This window comes from Apodemus sylvaticus, chromosome X, assembly GCF_947179515.1.
Source record: "Apodemus sylvaticus chromosome X, mApoSyl1.1, whole genome shotgun sequence".
NCBI lineage: Eukaryota > Metazoa > Chordata > Mammalia > Rodentia > Muridae > Apodemus > Apodemus sylvaticus.
Window position 1 is genome coordinate 31,863,378 of NC_067495.1, and position 17,036 is coordinate 31,880,413.

At 37.4% G+C, this 17,036-nt stretch overlaps 1 protein-coding gene across 1 annotated transcript in view; it reads right to left on the reverse strand.

The window, feature by feature from the left end:
• Nucleotides 1–17,036, reverse strand: part of Map3k15 (mitogen-activated protein kinase kinase kinase 15) — a 131,397-nt gene that overhangs the window by 97,498 nt on the left and 16,863 nt on the right. The gene's annotated exons all lie outside the window — the stretch shown is intronic.

Sequence of the window (17,036 nt, forward strand, 5' to 3'; positions counted from 1 at the left end):
TGGAACTAGAAAATATCATCCTGAGTGAAGTAACCCAATCATAAAAGAACACAAATGGTATGCACTTATTGATAAGTGGATATTAGCCCAGAAACTCAGAATTCCTAAGATACAGTTCACAGGCCATATGAAGCCTAAGAAGAAGGAAGATCAAAATGAGGATGCTGCAGTGCTTTTTAGAAGGATGAACAAAATACTCACAGAAGGAAATATGAAGACAAAGTGTGGAGCAGAGACTGAAGGAAGGCCATCCTGAGTCTGACCCGCCTGGGGATCCATCCCATATACAGTCACCAAAGCCAAGCACTATTATGGATGCCAACAAGTGCTTGCTGACAGGAGCCTGATAAAGCTGTCTCCCGAGAAGCTCTGCCAGTTCCTGACAAATACAGAGGGGGATGCTTTCAGCCAACCACTGGACTGAGCATAGAGTCCCCAATGGAGGAACTAGAGAAAGGACCCAAGGAGCTGAAGTGGTTTGCAGCTCCATAGGAGGAACAACAATATGAACCACCCAGCACTCCCAGAGCTCCCAGGGACTAAACACCAACCAAAGAGTACACATGGAGGGACCCATGGCTTCAGCTGCATATAGCAGAGGATGGCCTTGTTGGACATCAAAGGGAAGAGAGACTCTTGGTCCTATGAAGGCTTGATATCCCACTGTAAGGGAATGCCAGGACAGGAAAGCAGGAGTGGGTGGGCTGGTGAGCAGGGGGAGAGGGGATAGAATAGGGGGTTTTCAGAGGGGAAACCAGAAAAGGGAATAATATTTGAAATGTAAATTAAGAAAATATCTAATAAAAAGTGTGTGTGTGTGTGTGTGTGTGTGTGTGTGTGTGTGAAAAAGATACTGCCTCCATTGCCTGCTCCAGAGAATCAGTATAGTGTAGTGCTTGAGAGCTTTGTAGCTCTCAATAGCCAGGTGACTTTATGTGTAATGATATAATGCAGCATGGGGAATTTTCAAGTCTATGGGCAATGTGAATAAAAAGAGAGACTGGTGGTAAACAGTTAAGAGGAGCCTGGCCGCACTATGACAATAAATGAAAGGTAGATCCGCTATAAATTTTTCAAAGAGTAAGCTACAGAAAAAGACAGCTAAAAGGAGCTATCCTGAGGCTAGGGCAGGCTTTGAGAACTGAACTTGAGGCTGGGGGCAGAGGGAGATGATGGTAGGAGTGGAGTATTTTCAAGAGAAATAATTCAAGATTGATGGTTGAAATTTTACAACAGAAGGAACTTTGGGGCCTGGATTGTTCCAAATGCTCATTAGAGTTTGTAAACAGTAACAACAAAGACAAGTTTTAATTTGCCCTCCAGCAGTGAAGGTTCTGTCCCAAGAAAGTGGAAAAGCAGCTATTGTGAGAGCTGCCCAGGACTTCTGCCAGTTAGTAGTCAGGCAGGGGTGAACTGCAGATTTGGATGGAGATCTGCTGGGTGGCTTACTTAGTTCACATGCTCTCTGTCATCTTAATTTAGTATTGAACTTTGTTCGTGTGGACAGCACATTAGACTTTCTTCCCTGGTAAATCAGACCGACACAGTCTCTTTGACTTCACATATAAATACCAGTTATGAGAATGATTTCCCTGCCTTCATCAGTGTACATCATTTGAAGAGTACCTGGTAAAGTAGTTGTCCCTGGTTGTATAATTTGATTTCAGGATTTTAGAGAAAAAGCCCCAAGTGATTATGTTTACAAAGCACCTATAAAACCATGTACATGTATAGTTCATGTTCTTCATAGTTTATCAAAAGACACACACACAAATACTTATTAGAGAGTAAATGTGTGTGTGTGCGCGCATGTGAAAATGCATGTGTGTAAGGAAATACCATTGTAAACTGGGGCACACTAAAGAATGGAGTACGTAGACCTATGTTCGAGCCGGCAGTGGCAGTGTCTTAGCAGCTAAGATTTTAGATGGAAATGCTTCAGCTCCTGCTACTTTCCTGCTTTTGTGGGGAATAGAGTAAGGACAATTATTTTAGTTGTTTGTGGTAGGTGGAGATATTTTTTGTTCAATCTTACTTAGTGACCAGACTTCAAATTTTAAGAAAATATTGACCTATTAAATACAAGCATTCTCATTTTGAGAGAAAAGACTCTGGATTGTTCAGATGTTAAAAATTTGCTCACCTTCAGAGCAAAGGGTACATCCTAAGATTTCGGTCCATTTTATTCCTTTAATACAGTAAACAGTGTAACTTGAGAGTAATGGTCTGGTATCAGTTCTTGGTTGTAACAATCATTTGAATAGTGATCATTTGAATTATAATATTCATGTGAACAATCCAGAAGTATATAATGTAAAACAACACAAAGATTGAGCATGTTGTATTCATATATATTTGTACATATACATCTATAGCACATATGATCAAAGCAAAAGAAGCTATCAACCTGATGGGAGGGGCAATGGAGTGGTTTGAAGGATGGTTTGCTATGAGGGGGAAGTGATGAATTCTATTTCAACTAAAAACATAAAAAATATTTTAGAACTATCAGCTAATAAGGAGACTAACAACTGGGTGCAACACCCACGCTGCAAGATTCATTAGAAATATAACAGGGATGATGGCAAAGGGCAAGATAGTTTGAGAGCTTAGCTGGAAGAGACATTTGTGAGATTAAAATAAGTGCCCCTGCCAAGGTTGTGCCCTTGAAGGAGCCATATTAAGAATGGCACAATACAGAGACATAGACTTCATTATAGGCCAACCAAGTCACAAACCCAACATGAAAGTTTCAAAACGAGCAGGCCCAGAGGTGGGAGGGAAATCCATAAGCATGGTTGCAATAATAAACTACCTTAAATGTCCTTTTTTTTTCCAGGAAAACACAGAAAACACAAAAAGAAATAGAATAGGGTAAACCATAATACAGGCAAACAGCAGGCAGTATTATCTACTTTTGAAAGGACCTAACATTGAACTTAGAAGACAATGACTTTTCAAAAGCCATTATACATTTAAGTTGAAAGAACTAAGGAAAGCTGTGTTCCACAGTGAAAAAAGAGGGACTACTGGGATGAAAGGTGGAAAGCAGGAAGCAGAGAGAGGAGAAAATGGGAGCAGGAGGACTGACAAAGACAAATCATGTCTCAAAAGATCATAATGAAACATTGTCTATGTTAACTAAAAATAAATAAGTAGAGTCAGCCAGATGGCACAGTAGGGAAAGCTGCCTCCTCAAAGCACTGACAACCCGAGTTCAATCCTAGGACCTGCACGGTGGAGAGAAAGAACCAACTCTTACAGGTTGTCCTCTGACCTCCCCACAGGTACTACAACATGCACACCCACACACATGCAAAACAAGTAAATGAAAAAAATCACAAAAGATAACTCAAAGAGAGAGTATCCATAAACAGAAATTATTGTAAAACAATAAAAAGAACTAAATTCTGAAGAAGGAAAATTCAGTCACCAAACTGAAAACTTCATTGAAGGAGATCATGATAAGCAGATCCCAAGATAGACTGATATCTCCATTAATGCAATCTGAGGAGGAGAGTGAACCGGATAACGAACTATGTACAGAATGTTAATTAAGTGGGAGACAACATTAAACACACCTTATATACAACATATAATAGGAGTCCCTAAATGATAAACAGAAAAATGTTCAAAGAAATAATTGTTGAAAATTCCCTGAATTTGATGAATAACATTAACTCTACATAACTAAGAAATTCAATGAATTTAAAGCAGGCCGAAAAGAGAGGTCCAAGCTCAGGCACACTATACTTAGAATGTTAAAAGATCAATTGGCTCAGTGGATAAAAGCACTTGCTACTCAAACAGAGCTGAATTCAGATCCCAGCACCTACATAAAAAGTCAGGTATGGCTACACATCTGTAAGCCCAGTGCTCTTAGGGGTAGAGACAAGATCACTGGCTGCTAGCCTAGCTCCAGATCCTGTTTCAAAGAAACAGGGCAAGGAGTAATGAGGTAGGATACCTCACATCACTTTCTAGCCTCTATATGCATTATACCTGCACACACAAATCCTTACAAAGACAAGGCATACAATCTTGAAAGCAACAAGGAAAACTGTCATGGATAAAGGAATTCCAATAAAATAATATCCAATTTCTTATGAGAAACAATGAAGGCGCTAGAATGACATCCCATGTATTGGGCAGTAAGGGTAAGACTAGCAAGTTCATTTATAGATATTGGCACACCTATATTCCCAGCACTTAAGAAGCAGAAGCAGAAGGATTGCACTTTCAAGGATACCCTGGGATACCTAACTAGTTCAAGGCCGGGTTGAATTCCTTAGCTTGACCAAGTCTCAAAGAACCAAGGACTAAGGAAATTGCTCAATGGTAGACTGCTTCCCTTATATACAAAGCCCTGTGTTTGATCTTTAAGCACTGTTAAAATAAAATACTGTGTGATTGCTAATTTCTTGTATTGTTTAAACAGTTAATGTAAAAATACAATATATTTGACAACAAGAACAAAAAAATTGCAGGTGGGAATAATATTCTACTGGAATAAAGAAGACACTAAATGTCTGAATCCATGAATAAAAAGAAGCAAAATTATCAAACAGAAAGGTCAATACAATACTTCCTCCTACCACACACATATACACATACATATGTACATTTTCTTATCAGTTTCATTTAAAGATATAATTAAGCCAGATATGGTAGCTTACTTCTATAATCTCAGCACCTAGGATGATAAGGCAGGAAAATTGCTGTGAATTTGGGCCACATAACAAATTTCAGGTTAGCCTGAGCAATGTCAAAACAAAAGACAATCATCAAAACAAAAATCTTTAAAAAATATCACAATTAAATAATCCAAGGCCTCTGTAAGATGGAGGCAGATTAAAGGCACAAGAATGATTCTATTTATATAGACTTCGGAAACAAACATCTCTGCTGAAATCTTGTTTGCCTTATTCCTTTAGCAAGCCTATCTTTCCAAATAGCATAGGAGTAAACTTTGCTCTACTCCTGCTGAAATCCTAATAAAGTGTGAAAACAGCATTTCGACAAGCAGGATGTGTGCTGTGACAGGTTCTTGCTCAAGAAGGTAGAGCCAATAGCAGCAACAATTGATGAAGGCTTCCCTGCAGCTAGGAGAGGAGCTGACTTGGGAACAAATGTTTAGCTACCTTTAGAGAAAAATGAAGAGAAAGAGAGGAAATGCATGAACCCTGTAGTCAGCTCTGCGAGTTTAATAAACAGGACTGGAGAAACAGCAGGAATCTTAACACTTGGGAAGGTAAAAATACTTCCTTTGAGAAAATCTTTCAGAAACCATCCTAAAGTTTAAGAAAATTGTCAGAGAGAAATTGGGACTAATGACCACATTTTAAAAGTAATTCAGAAACTCCAAATGAAGGCAGCCTTAAGAATGCACTGTTCTTAGGAAGAGAAGAGTCAGCCTGACACACCTTCAAGGACTGAAGACATTCAGAATTTTATGGGTGGACATACAAGAAATTAAAAGGAAAAATGATTAGCATAGCATTTATCCCATAATGAACTAGGATCAGCCATTTTGAATGGTTACAGTTATAATGGAAAAATCTCAAGAACTTTAACAAAGACAGCTTAGTTTACTCCATGGAGAAGTATGATAACTAGTATCCTTGACACATTGATAGTAAACCTTATTCTAGATACTCTGAATATTACTAAAAACTAGATCATTGTAGAGTGAGTGATGTCAGGAGGCTGAGGAAAAAAACTATTGGTCTCTGACACTGAGGAGTTAGGTAGAGGAACCTATCCCCTCAAGATTTTACTTCCTAGCCTAGCAAATAGAATTTTCCAAAACTATTTCCATTTATAAATATCAAACTGTGAAGAGATTATCTTATACTATTACTAGGCTAAATAACAAATGGTTTTCATAAGCACAAATTATGAAAGTTTACATCATCTTAAATGCCTACCTAATACACCATTATCTTACTGTGCTACTTCCAGTATGGTTTGAAAAAAATTAAGTATCATTTTAAGATGAATATATTTGCAAATGACATCTTTGTACTGTGGTCTTTTCCTAAAGATAGTTTCCTGGTGGCAAAATCACCAGAAGAATATTAAGGGCTTTTATTTGTGTAGGTATGTAGCCAAGGTACCAAGAGAAGCTTATCTTTGTATCAGCAGAGGAGAAGGATTTGAGAATTTCATCATACTTTCAGCTGAAGCAGACCATGTTTTTTTTTTTCTATTTTCTGAAGTCAGGTGAATAAGAAACACATTAATACTGAAAAAGGCAGTCTCCCTGCATTTCAAACACAATTTGAAAAATTCAAAGGGCCAAGGATTAAGTAAAGCTCCACCCAATATAGATGGATGATCCTGGAACATGTACTTAGCTATTTGAAACTTATTTTGATTTTTTAAATTGGGGACAACAAGAGAGTCAACTTCAACAGGTAGAAGATAGTGGGGTTTTTTTGTTTTTTGTTTTTGTTTTTTGTTTTTTTGTTTTTTTTTTTCTGAGACAGGGTTTCTCTGTGTAGCCCTGGTTGTCCTGGAACTCACTCTGTAGACCAGGCTGGCCTCGAACTGGCCCTCGAACTGGAAATTCCCCTGCCTCTGCCTCCCAAGTGCTGGGATTAAAGGCGTGCGCCACCACGGCCCAGCTTGAAGGTAGTGTTAATATGGGCATTTTGTGGCATGCTTTGTGGGCACTAGAAAATCATAATGGCTCTAAATCTGACTAGGAGTTTTGAACCAGGGGATTCATTAATTCTTGAAGTTCTTCAAACATTAATGAGACAAATTTCATCTTTGTTATCATATGCCTTCAACTAAAATCATTAGGAATATAGGTAAAATTGCTTTAGCAGTATTAGCAAAACTTTGTCACTAATACAAATAATGGCCTTTTACCTACCATAGTGCCTATAGAGATCTCAAAAATAACATTTGTACCTGTTGTTACTACAAAAGTATGACAATTCTATATCTGCCATTTAATTGTATTTAATACATTAGTAAAATAGCTTGGAGATTACTATGTATACCCTTTTAAAGTAACCTAACTGTAATTTAATATAACTGGTTTTCTTTATAAGCTTTTGTGTCTAAGAATATTAAACCAGAAAGCATAGCATAGCATGTTGGGGCTTCCACATAGTTATCCCCACCCACCCCCTTTTTTATTTTTATTTACATTTCAAATGATTTCACCTTTTCTAGACCCCCAATCCCCGAAAGTCCCATCAGCCCCCTTCCCTCCCCCCGATTTTCCACCCAACCCTTCCCACTTCCCTGTTCTGGTTTTACCCTATACTGCTACACTGAGTCTTTCCAGAACCAGGGGCCACTCCTCTGTTCTTCTTGTACCTCATTCGATGTGTGGATTATGTTTTTGATATTCCAGTTCTCTAGGTTAATATCCACTTATTAGTGAGTGCATACCATGATAGATCTTTTGAGTCTGGGTTACCTCACTTAGTATGATGTTCTCCATCTCCATCCATTTCCCTAAGAATTTCATGAATTCATTGTTTCTAATGGCTGAATAGTACTCCATTGTGTATATATACCACATTTTAAGTTTCATTTCTGTTGCTGTGATAAAATATCCTGAGAAAAAGCAACTTTAAGAGAGAAGGGGTTTGTTCACATTACAATTCTAGGTTACAGTCCATCATTGCATCGTAAGTAAAGGCAGGAACTTGAAGCACCTGGTCATATCCACAGTAAAGAGCGGAGTGGAATTTATGTGTACATGCTTAGTGCTTAGCTCCCTTATAATACAAAGTCCTGCCCACGAAATGGGGTGCCATTTGCATCCAGGGTAGACTGTCCTATCTCAATCAGCCAAACTAAGAAAAATGTCTCACAGGAAATGTCCACAGGCTAACACAAGCCAGAAAATTGTTCACTGAGACTCTTCCCTGGTTGATTTTAGGATTTGTCAAATTTAGAATATATTGTAGTGTGTGTATGTGTGGTGGTCAGGACACAATATGCTATAGTAGGCTTTCTCCTTCTACTATGTGGATTCTAGGGATTGAACTTGGTACCAAGTGCCTTTACCTGATGAGCCATTTCTGCTGGCCTAAGCTCACAATTAAAGCTAACCATCACATTCACTATATTCAATCATGACTAACCAAGGACTGCTAGGATTGCTCCTCAGATGCTTCTGCTACAAATGCTTCAGGCAAAGCGGCCAATGGTCCACGACTAAAATGAAAACACAAACTGGTGGTTTGAATAGGTGCAGCTCCCATAAGACTCATGTGTTTAAATGTTTGGCCCATAAAGTGGCACTATTAGGAGGCGTGGCCTTATTGGAAGAACTGTATCATGGTAGGGGTGGGCTTTGAGGTCTCATATGCTCAAGCTACACCCATTGTGGCACACAGTTTCCTTCTACTGCCTGCAGATAAAAATGTTGAACTTTAATAATAAATATTTAAAAAAAAAAATATATAATAAATATTTAAAAAAAAAAAAAAATGTTGAACTTTCTGCTCCTCCAGCACCATATCTGTCTGCTTGCTGCCATGCTTCTCACCATAATGATAATGGACTAAACCTCTGAAACTGTAAGCCAGTCCCAATTAAATGTTGTCCTTTGTAAGAGTTATCTTGGTCATGGTGTCTCATCACAGCAATAAAACCCAAACTAAGACATAAACCAATGGTTCCCATTATACCAGCACCTATTTTTATTTACTGCTAGCAGCAGGTAGCAAAACTAGTTGTCAATAACACAGGTTTATGAATGAATGCCTTGGAGCAAATACAATATGTACGAGTTAATTTTATAATGAATGACCTTCCAGAAAAAAAAATTTATACTGACACAACTATTTATTCAAGTCAGAAGAGAAAAAAACTCTTTAGGGAAAGATAAACAGTGATCTAGTGAATCCAAAAAAACTGAGTTCTGAGTATTTGCAGATGAATGCTAACAGAATATGAGACTTAAGAGAGTCACATCTTAAAATGCAAGTGAAAAAAAATCCAGAAGACTAACTGAGAAGATTTAGCAAACTAAGGGATATGTTGGAATACTTTTTAAAAATTATTTAATGTGACCCTCTATGACGTGGTCAATCTACTGAGGAAGAAAGTCCAAGTTGGTAACAATCCAAAAATAATTACAAGGTTTATTTAAGCTTCATAAATATCATTGTCTACCCATTTAGAAAATATTGAAGTGAACACAATTGTTCATCTAGGAAAATGCAAGCTGGTCTTATTTTTTTCAAGATCAATGCAAAGGGTACTCTATAATTTTACTCTTCTTGCATATGGTCAAAAGAGGATCAAATGCATATAATACATAAAGAACTTCAATAGGATAATTGTGAAATTGTGCCACTTCAAGGTAAATGAAAACTGATTTATTTTATTTTATTTTTTATTTTAGAGCTAGCACAAAGCTCAGAAGTCACCCAATTAATTAATTAACTCAGCAAGGTTAACCAACTGACTCCCAGATGACTACAGAGCCCAACAAATCCCATGCCTTTTCTCTCCTTTACAAGAATTCTGGAAGCTGTCACTTCAGCATAATTCTGAAAATCCTTAAATAAATCTAAATAACATGCCCTAAACAAACAGGTAAGTGATAGTAAATTCTATGGTTTGTGAATTTTGCCTTAAAGAAATAAGATCCAAAGAATTAATTCACTTAGTAGGCACAGTATGAAATCAATTATGTGGTTCTGACATTGGTCTTGTGATATTTAAGAGGTAAAGAGTCAATTTTTATGATTTTTACTTCCCAACTACCCCTACACATAAGAAAAACAAGATCAAAGAAATGAGTCAAAAAAGCTGAAATAGAGATTGAAGGTGAGGTAGAAATGACAGAAAATATAGAAATCCAATGTTAAGAAGGTAGAATTTGTATGGGACTGATATTCTATATATGTGTTAGCATGCCTACTACTCAGCTGTTTTTCTAAAATAATTCAGGGCCAAAATACTGGGAATAGTACCCCCACATGCACATTTAAGCTAAGTTGTCCCATATTAATTAACATAATTACGACAACCTCCCACAGGCCAACTTGCTCAAGACAATCCCTGAGATTAGAATCACTCTTCCCAGGGGGTTCTAGATTGCATCATGTTGACAATTAAGACTTACCATCACTATGTAAAAAGTAAAATTACTCATTCTCCATGTATTTGTGGGTTGTAGCCTTGCTTGAAATTGAGTAAAAATCAATTTACTCTTTTTCTACCCTTTACTAAAGTGAGTAGAAATCTTTACTTGAACTCAGACCAAAGGACGTGGAAAAGAAAAGAGCAATTTAACTTTTTTTTAAACCAAAGTGTCCCTCAAACAATATATATTAAGAATACCTTGTTGTAATGAATTCATGAAATTCTTAGACAAATGGATGGAGCTGGAGAACATCAATCACACTAAGTGAGGTAACCCAGACTCAAAAGATAAATCATGGTATGCACTCACTAATAAGTGGATATTAGCCTAGAAAACTGGAATACCCAAAACATAATCCACACATCAAATGAGGTACAAGAAGAACGGAGGAGTGGCCCCTGGTTCTGGAAAGACTCAGTGTAGCAGTATAGGGCAATACCAGAACGGGGAAGTGGGAAGGGTTGGGTGGGAGAATAGGGGGAGGGAAGAGGGCTTATGTGACATTCGGGGAGTGGGGGGCCAGAAAAGGGAAAATCATTTGAAATGTAAATAAAAAATATATCGAATAAAAAAAAAGAAACATTTGTGATAAAATCAAAGATTTACATCAAAAACATTTCTGATAAAATAGAGGAAGTATATAGAAAGACATATTAAAATTGAAGATTATCATGAAAAATAATGCAGATAAAATGGTACACACAAAAAACATTACTAAATTAATTAAAATTGGAATTATAAAGATTTTCTGATAAAATTGAGGATTTACATGAGTAAAGAAAGGAATACCTTGTTGTTAACTTTGTAGAATTTAGACTATCCTGGGAGATAGCCTGCTGGGGGGTTATCTTGATTGCACTGAAGTGAGAAGACCTGCTCACCTTGGGTGGCATTTTTTGAATGGGTGCCTGGACTGCATAAATGGAGAAAGGGAGCTGAATGGTAGCATTAATATGTCTGTCCTTCCTGACTGGATGCAATGTGGCCAGCTTCTTCCCTGCAATAACAGACTGTACCCTCAAACTGTGGGCCAAAACAGAACCTTTCTCTCTTAAGTTGTTTTTGTCAGAGTATTTTATCATAGCAAAAGGAAAAGAGACTAAGATCTCATGTCTGATAATTTTGACCCCAAAGCCATGACAAACTTTAAGTTAAGAGGGCAAAACTAGGAAAAATTGAACATGAGCTTAACCATACCCATAAGTTGGAGATGACCAGAACATAAAACAATGTTTCCAATATTGTTTCTCAAAGAATTTTTAATTCCTTGGGATTATAAAGATAACCACTTAAACAGGAACAATGTGTTTCTCTAAAATCATACTTTCCAGAAAAAAAAATCACCTAGTCCAAAGGTCAAGAACCAGATTAGTTTTTAATAAAATGGTACCTTTTAATAATGCGATCCTAGCTTGGGAATTTAACATTTTTATACAAACAGCTTAAACTCTAACGTTAGGACATACCAAGTGAAAATAAGGTCTAGGGTTCTTTCAATAATTTCTTCTATAAACATACAGTAGAACATATCACCAAATAATTCTCCTGAGATATGGAGACAATGTAGTGTATTTACTCTCTGTTAAAGTTACGTAGTTTTCAGGTAATAAACCCTCAATTCAACTGACAAAAATACATTTCTGTGCTTATCAGCCTGAGGAACACATTCCTTACTCTTGAGGTACATATGAGTTCTGTACTTCTGTTTTTTTTCTCCAATTTACTGCTTATAATGCAGTGCACACCCAGGTGCATTATCCAGATCCTCACCAGCTAAGCTCTTCACCAGACCAGTTGTGCTGTCAGATCCTTCTGGAACTTTTGTCAGTGACAAAATATACCTCATCCAAGGTTACACTCCTTCCAGGGATGTAAGAATACAAAAGTATTAAAGCTGGATCATCTCATGACAACTGAGGAGAGCACAGAAAAGTCCTTCCAAACTCAGACCTCCCAGGGAAGCTGGCTACCACTATCACTGGGCCAGCACCATAGTTCTACTCATCTCTTTGCCCAATCTGTCTTCATTGCCCCCTCTTGCCCAGTGTGAACTACAAGGACATTTCTTAATGAGCCTCTTGGACCCCTAACTGAGTTTCAGACTCTGCTTCCAGTAATTCACATAAATTAACCCATGAGAAGGAAAATTGAAACAAAAGAAGTTGCAGCATACTAGTGACAAAGTACCAGAAAGTTCCAAGGTTTAATAGATAAAACAGCCTTGGGGTTGGCTACATTTTCAATCTTTTCCTTTTATAAAAATGCAATCTTGAGGCAGGTCTCTGTAAGTCTGAGGCCAGCCTGGTCTACATAATGAGTTCCAGGACAGCCAGGGCTATACAATGAGACCCTGTCTCAACAAAACAAAAACAAACAAAAGGGCTGGAGAGATGGCTCAGTGGTTAAGAGCACTGACTACTCTTCTGAACATTCTGAGTTCAAATCCCAGCAACCACATGGTGGCTTACAACCATCAGTAATGAGATCAGGTGCCCTTTTCTGGGGTGTCTGAAGACAGCTATAGTATACTTACATATAATAAATAAGTAAATCTTCACAAAAATGCAATCTTGGTCTACCACAATATAAACATACTTTCTTTTTTTTAGAATTATTTATTTTATGTATATGAGTACACTGCTGCTGTCTTCAGACACACCAGAAGAGGGCATCTGATCCCATTACAGATGGTTGTGAGCTACCATGTGGTTGCTGGGAATTGAACTCAGGACCTCTGGGAAAGAAGTCAGTGCTCTTAACAGCTGAGCCATCTCTCCAGCCCCTAAACCTACATTCTTTTTTGTTTGGTTTTTTTTTTTTTAGACAAGGCTTCTCTGTATACTCCTGGCTGTCCTGGAACTCAGAGATCTACCTACCTCTGCCTCCCAAGTGCTGGGATTAAAGGTGTGCCCCTCCACCATCCATAAACATGTTTTCTAAATTGATAAACTATTGAAGGTGACTATCTTTATCTCTAAAACAACAGAAACAGTACAATAATTAATATAAATAAAATACAGCAAAAGTGAAAAGCCATTTTATTAGAACTCTGACCAAACAACCACCCCAAAACCAAAATGACCTTGTAGTTTTAAAATATTTGAATCATGAGTTAAATGTTATATTAAAAATTTTTTTGTGAAGGGCATTTTTATAATCAATTTTGAAAAATAAATAGTTCTACTTATAAGAACAACCAAAAAATAACGAATTGAATTTAAATCAAGGAGGTGAAAAATGTGTATTCTAAAACCTATGAAATGCTGTTGGCAGAAATTAAAGACAACCAAAGTAAAGGGAAAGATAGTCTATGCTCGTGGATCAGAAAATTTAGAATTAAGATGCTACTTTACTTTTCATATTGCAGTTACAAATTACCTCACAAAAAGCATCTTAATAAAAGTCTTAATTTTGGGCTGGAGAGATGGCTCATCGGTTAAGAGCACTGACTGCTCTTCTGAAGGTCCTGAGTTCAAATCCCAGCAACCACATGGTGGCTCATAGCCATCCATAATGAGATCTGACTCCTTCTTCTGGGGTGTCTGAGGATAGCTACAGTGTACTTACATATAATAAATAAATAAATAAATCTTTTTTAAAAAAGTCTTATTTTTGACCCATGGTTTCAGAATATGGTCTGTCGTGGTGACAAACATGTGGATGTGGAGAGGAGCTCCAGCTACAGTAATTTCCTGCCTGGGAAGGAAGGAGAAGAAGGACCAAGAGTTCAAGATCATCCTCTGCTGCATGGCAACTTCAAGATAAGACTATGCTACCCGAGACCCTATATCAAATCAACAACAACAACAAAATAATTTATAAAGCCTCTGATTAGAGGATTGGTTACACAATAAAGATCTTTTCCAACTCACAGTTAAATTAAAACTCACCCAATTAAAACTGTGGAAATTACTAGAAAGAAAATTTCATCACTAAAAGTATAAGCAGCTAGTATTAATAAGAAAATGATTATGGTCAATATCACTAGTCAGTATAGAAATGCAAATTAAAATCACAGATCTACCACTTCATACTCTCTAGAACAGTTATAATGAAAAGACACACATTCCAGGAATTGGTGACACAATGAGGAAACTCTCAGTTCATGTAAAATGTCAAACAGCAGAGCCAGCTTGGAATCATTGTGACAATTAATATACATACAGATATTATTATTACATATATTATGATATATTATATTAACATATATCACACACAGAGATTTATTACAAGTCTCAGAAATTTCATTCCTAGTATCTACCAAAGAAAATGAATACATGCCTACATAAACACTTGTACTTGAATGTTCACGGTAGTATTGTTCAAAGCCAAAAAGTAGTAACAACATAGTGTCTATTTTGGAGGAATAGAAAGCTGTAGACTATCCACCAGTGGAAATCTATACATTAACAAAAAATTAATTAAACTGTGAGTATAGTTACATCATAGATGAATTTTAAATAATCATGTTAAGTGAAAGAAAGGCACAAAAGAAAACATAAATACAATCCATCTATATGAAAATGCAAATCTATAAAATATGCAGAGATTATCAATTGTTTAAGGCTGAGGGAAAGAATAGAGATTGTCTGCAAGTGGGCAGCTTGGGAAGTGATGTAAATATTCCAATATTGGATCAGCGCAATGGCTGAACAACTCCATAATTTATTAAAAAACACTAAGACAGACAGTGGTACTTAGAACAAGTGGAATGTATGCTGTGTACATTATATCTAAGTAAAGTATAAAAAGAAAACCAAGGGCACAAGAATGCAAGCATTGTCCAATAAGGGGGTGAACAGGAAATGTCCCAAAGAGCAACAGAGCACAGAACAGCTGAGGATGTTACAGTCTGAAGACTAGGAATGGGCTTACCATCCTTCAAATCCCTACCAAGCATTGCTCCTAAAAATGAAGACAAATGTGCCTCGTCTTTCATATCAACTTGAAAGTAATACATTTTCAGAAATAATTCTAGAAGCAACAAACCTCTCCCCAAAGACCTCAAAACAGCTTCATTTTTATTTATATACACATTATTTTAAACATGACAACATGTCTGCATGCTCATAGTCTGGCATTTAGTCGGTACCTGATTTATAGAGCTTTATACCTCACTACTTATGACTATAGTGGTCGTGGGGGAGGGGTGTATGTATGTTTTATCTTTCCAAAATGATCACATACCCACAATTCTATCAGTTTCTCTCTTGTAACCTCGGATGTCAGATGATTGCAGCACCCAATTCACGGACAGGAGACAACTGAGCAAACTCTTTTTAAATTTCAACCCATTTACCTCTGACATTCTGTTTTAATGTTCAAGAGCCATTAGCTGCAAGCTGTCCACTCTGCTGATGTAAACCATTCCACTTTGCCTTACTTCTATCCCATCTGGAGTGGAAAAATTGACTCTCTTTTATCACCAGAAAGAGGATAATATGGAAGACTGAACATGGATACAAGTACTCCCACATTTATTTCCCTCGAGTCCTTCCTACTTGATGCTATTTTGTTTCCTTCAAGTTACCTTGATTAAAAATTAAGTAATTTTCTTAATTCTTCTGAATGCTCTGATCCTTTACACATTCTCAATCATTAGCATTCTGGGCATTGAATTCTAATGAAATGTCAACTGTAGCAGAAGTAGCTGTTGTCAGGTCCTCTAGAACGTGTCATCCTAAACAAGCAAACCACACTGGAAGACTGAGGCTAAGATATACTTAGAATTAATACAAATGTTAAGAGAATTCCTGGGTGATTAGGAGGATATGCCAGAAGGGCATGTGTATTCCCATTTCTTTTCTGAAGAGAAACCCCAAAGCACTCTCATGTCCTATTTTCTAAAAATTACATGTTTACAAATCCATATTCCAACGGTAATCTGTTTCTAAAATGTCATCCTTGGGTGTGGAAGGAAGGTTCATCTCTTGCGGGGAATTCTGTGGGAGTCCTGAGTATCTCAGCTGCTCAGGCGAACCCTTTGAAGAGGTAGTTACATAAAGCTCCCGCTTGCCTAAAGAGGGTGCCCTGCTGAGAACTTCATCTCCTGGGCCCTTTCTCCCACATCTCTGGAGAAACTCCAAGTAGAATAGGAAAAGTGACACCAAAGCCTTCCCTTCTAGAAGGGCTGCTGGGAAAGAAGCCTTGAGCCACAGGCTTATTCCTGAGTCTGGGTTAGTTTCTCAAACCATAATGACATAATGACATATATCCCAAGTGGTGGGAAGCAACTTGGCATATCTTCAACAGGTAGAGCTATAGAGATGTCTCATCACTTAAAAGCAGCAATTGCTTTTCAAAGAACCCATTCCCAGCACCCACATGGCAACTCAAAACCATGTTTAATTCCAGTTCTGAAGGACTGATGTCCTCTTCCCAACTCCCTGGAGACAATGAATGATGTACAAATAGACATGCAGGCAAAACAACCATATACATAAAATAACATTTGTTTTGGTTTTTGAGACAGGTTTCTCTGGGTAGCTTTGGCCATTCTGGAACTTGCTCTGTAAACCAGACTGGCCTTGAGCTGGAGCGATGGTTCTTCCAAAGGTCCTGAGTTCAAATCCCAGCAACCATATGGTGGCTCACAACCATCCATAATGAGATATGAAGCCCTCTTCTGGGGTGTCTGAAGAAAGCTACAGTGTACTTACATATAATAAATAAATCTTTTAAAGAATCAGACTGTCCTCAACTCAAGAGATTTTCCCACCTCTGCCTCCAGAACTCTGGAATTAAAGGTGTGCCCCACCAGTGCCGGGCTAAAAAATTTTTTTTAATGTAGGGTAATTTGGGGACAATTTCTGAAGAGGTGATCTGTTATAATGTTTTTAAGGTGACAATTAGCCTGTTCAAAGGAACATGGTGATGAAATGATACAAGTACAGGAATTTGTTTGATACAAATC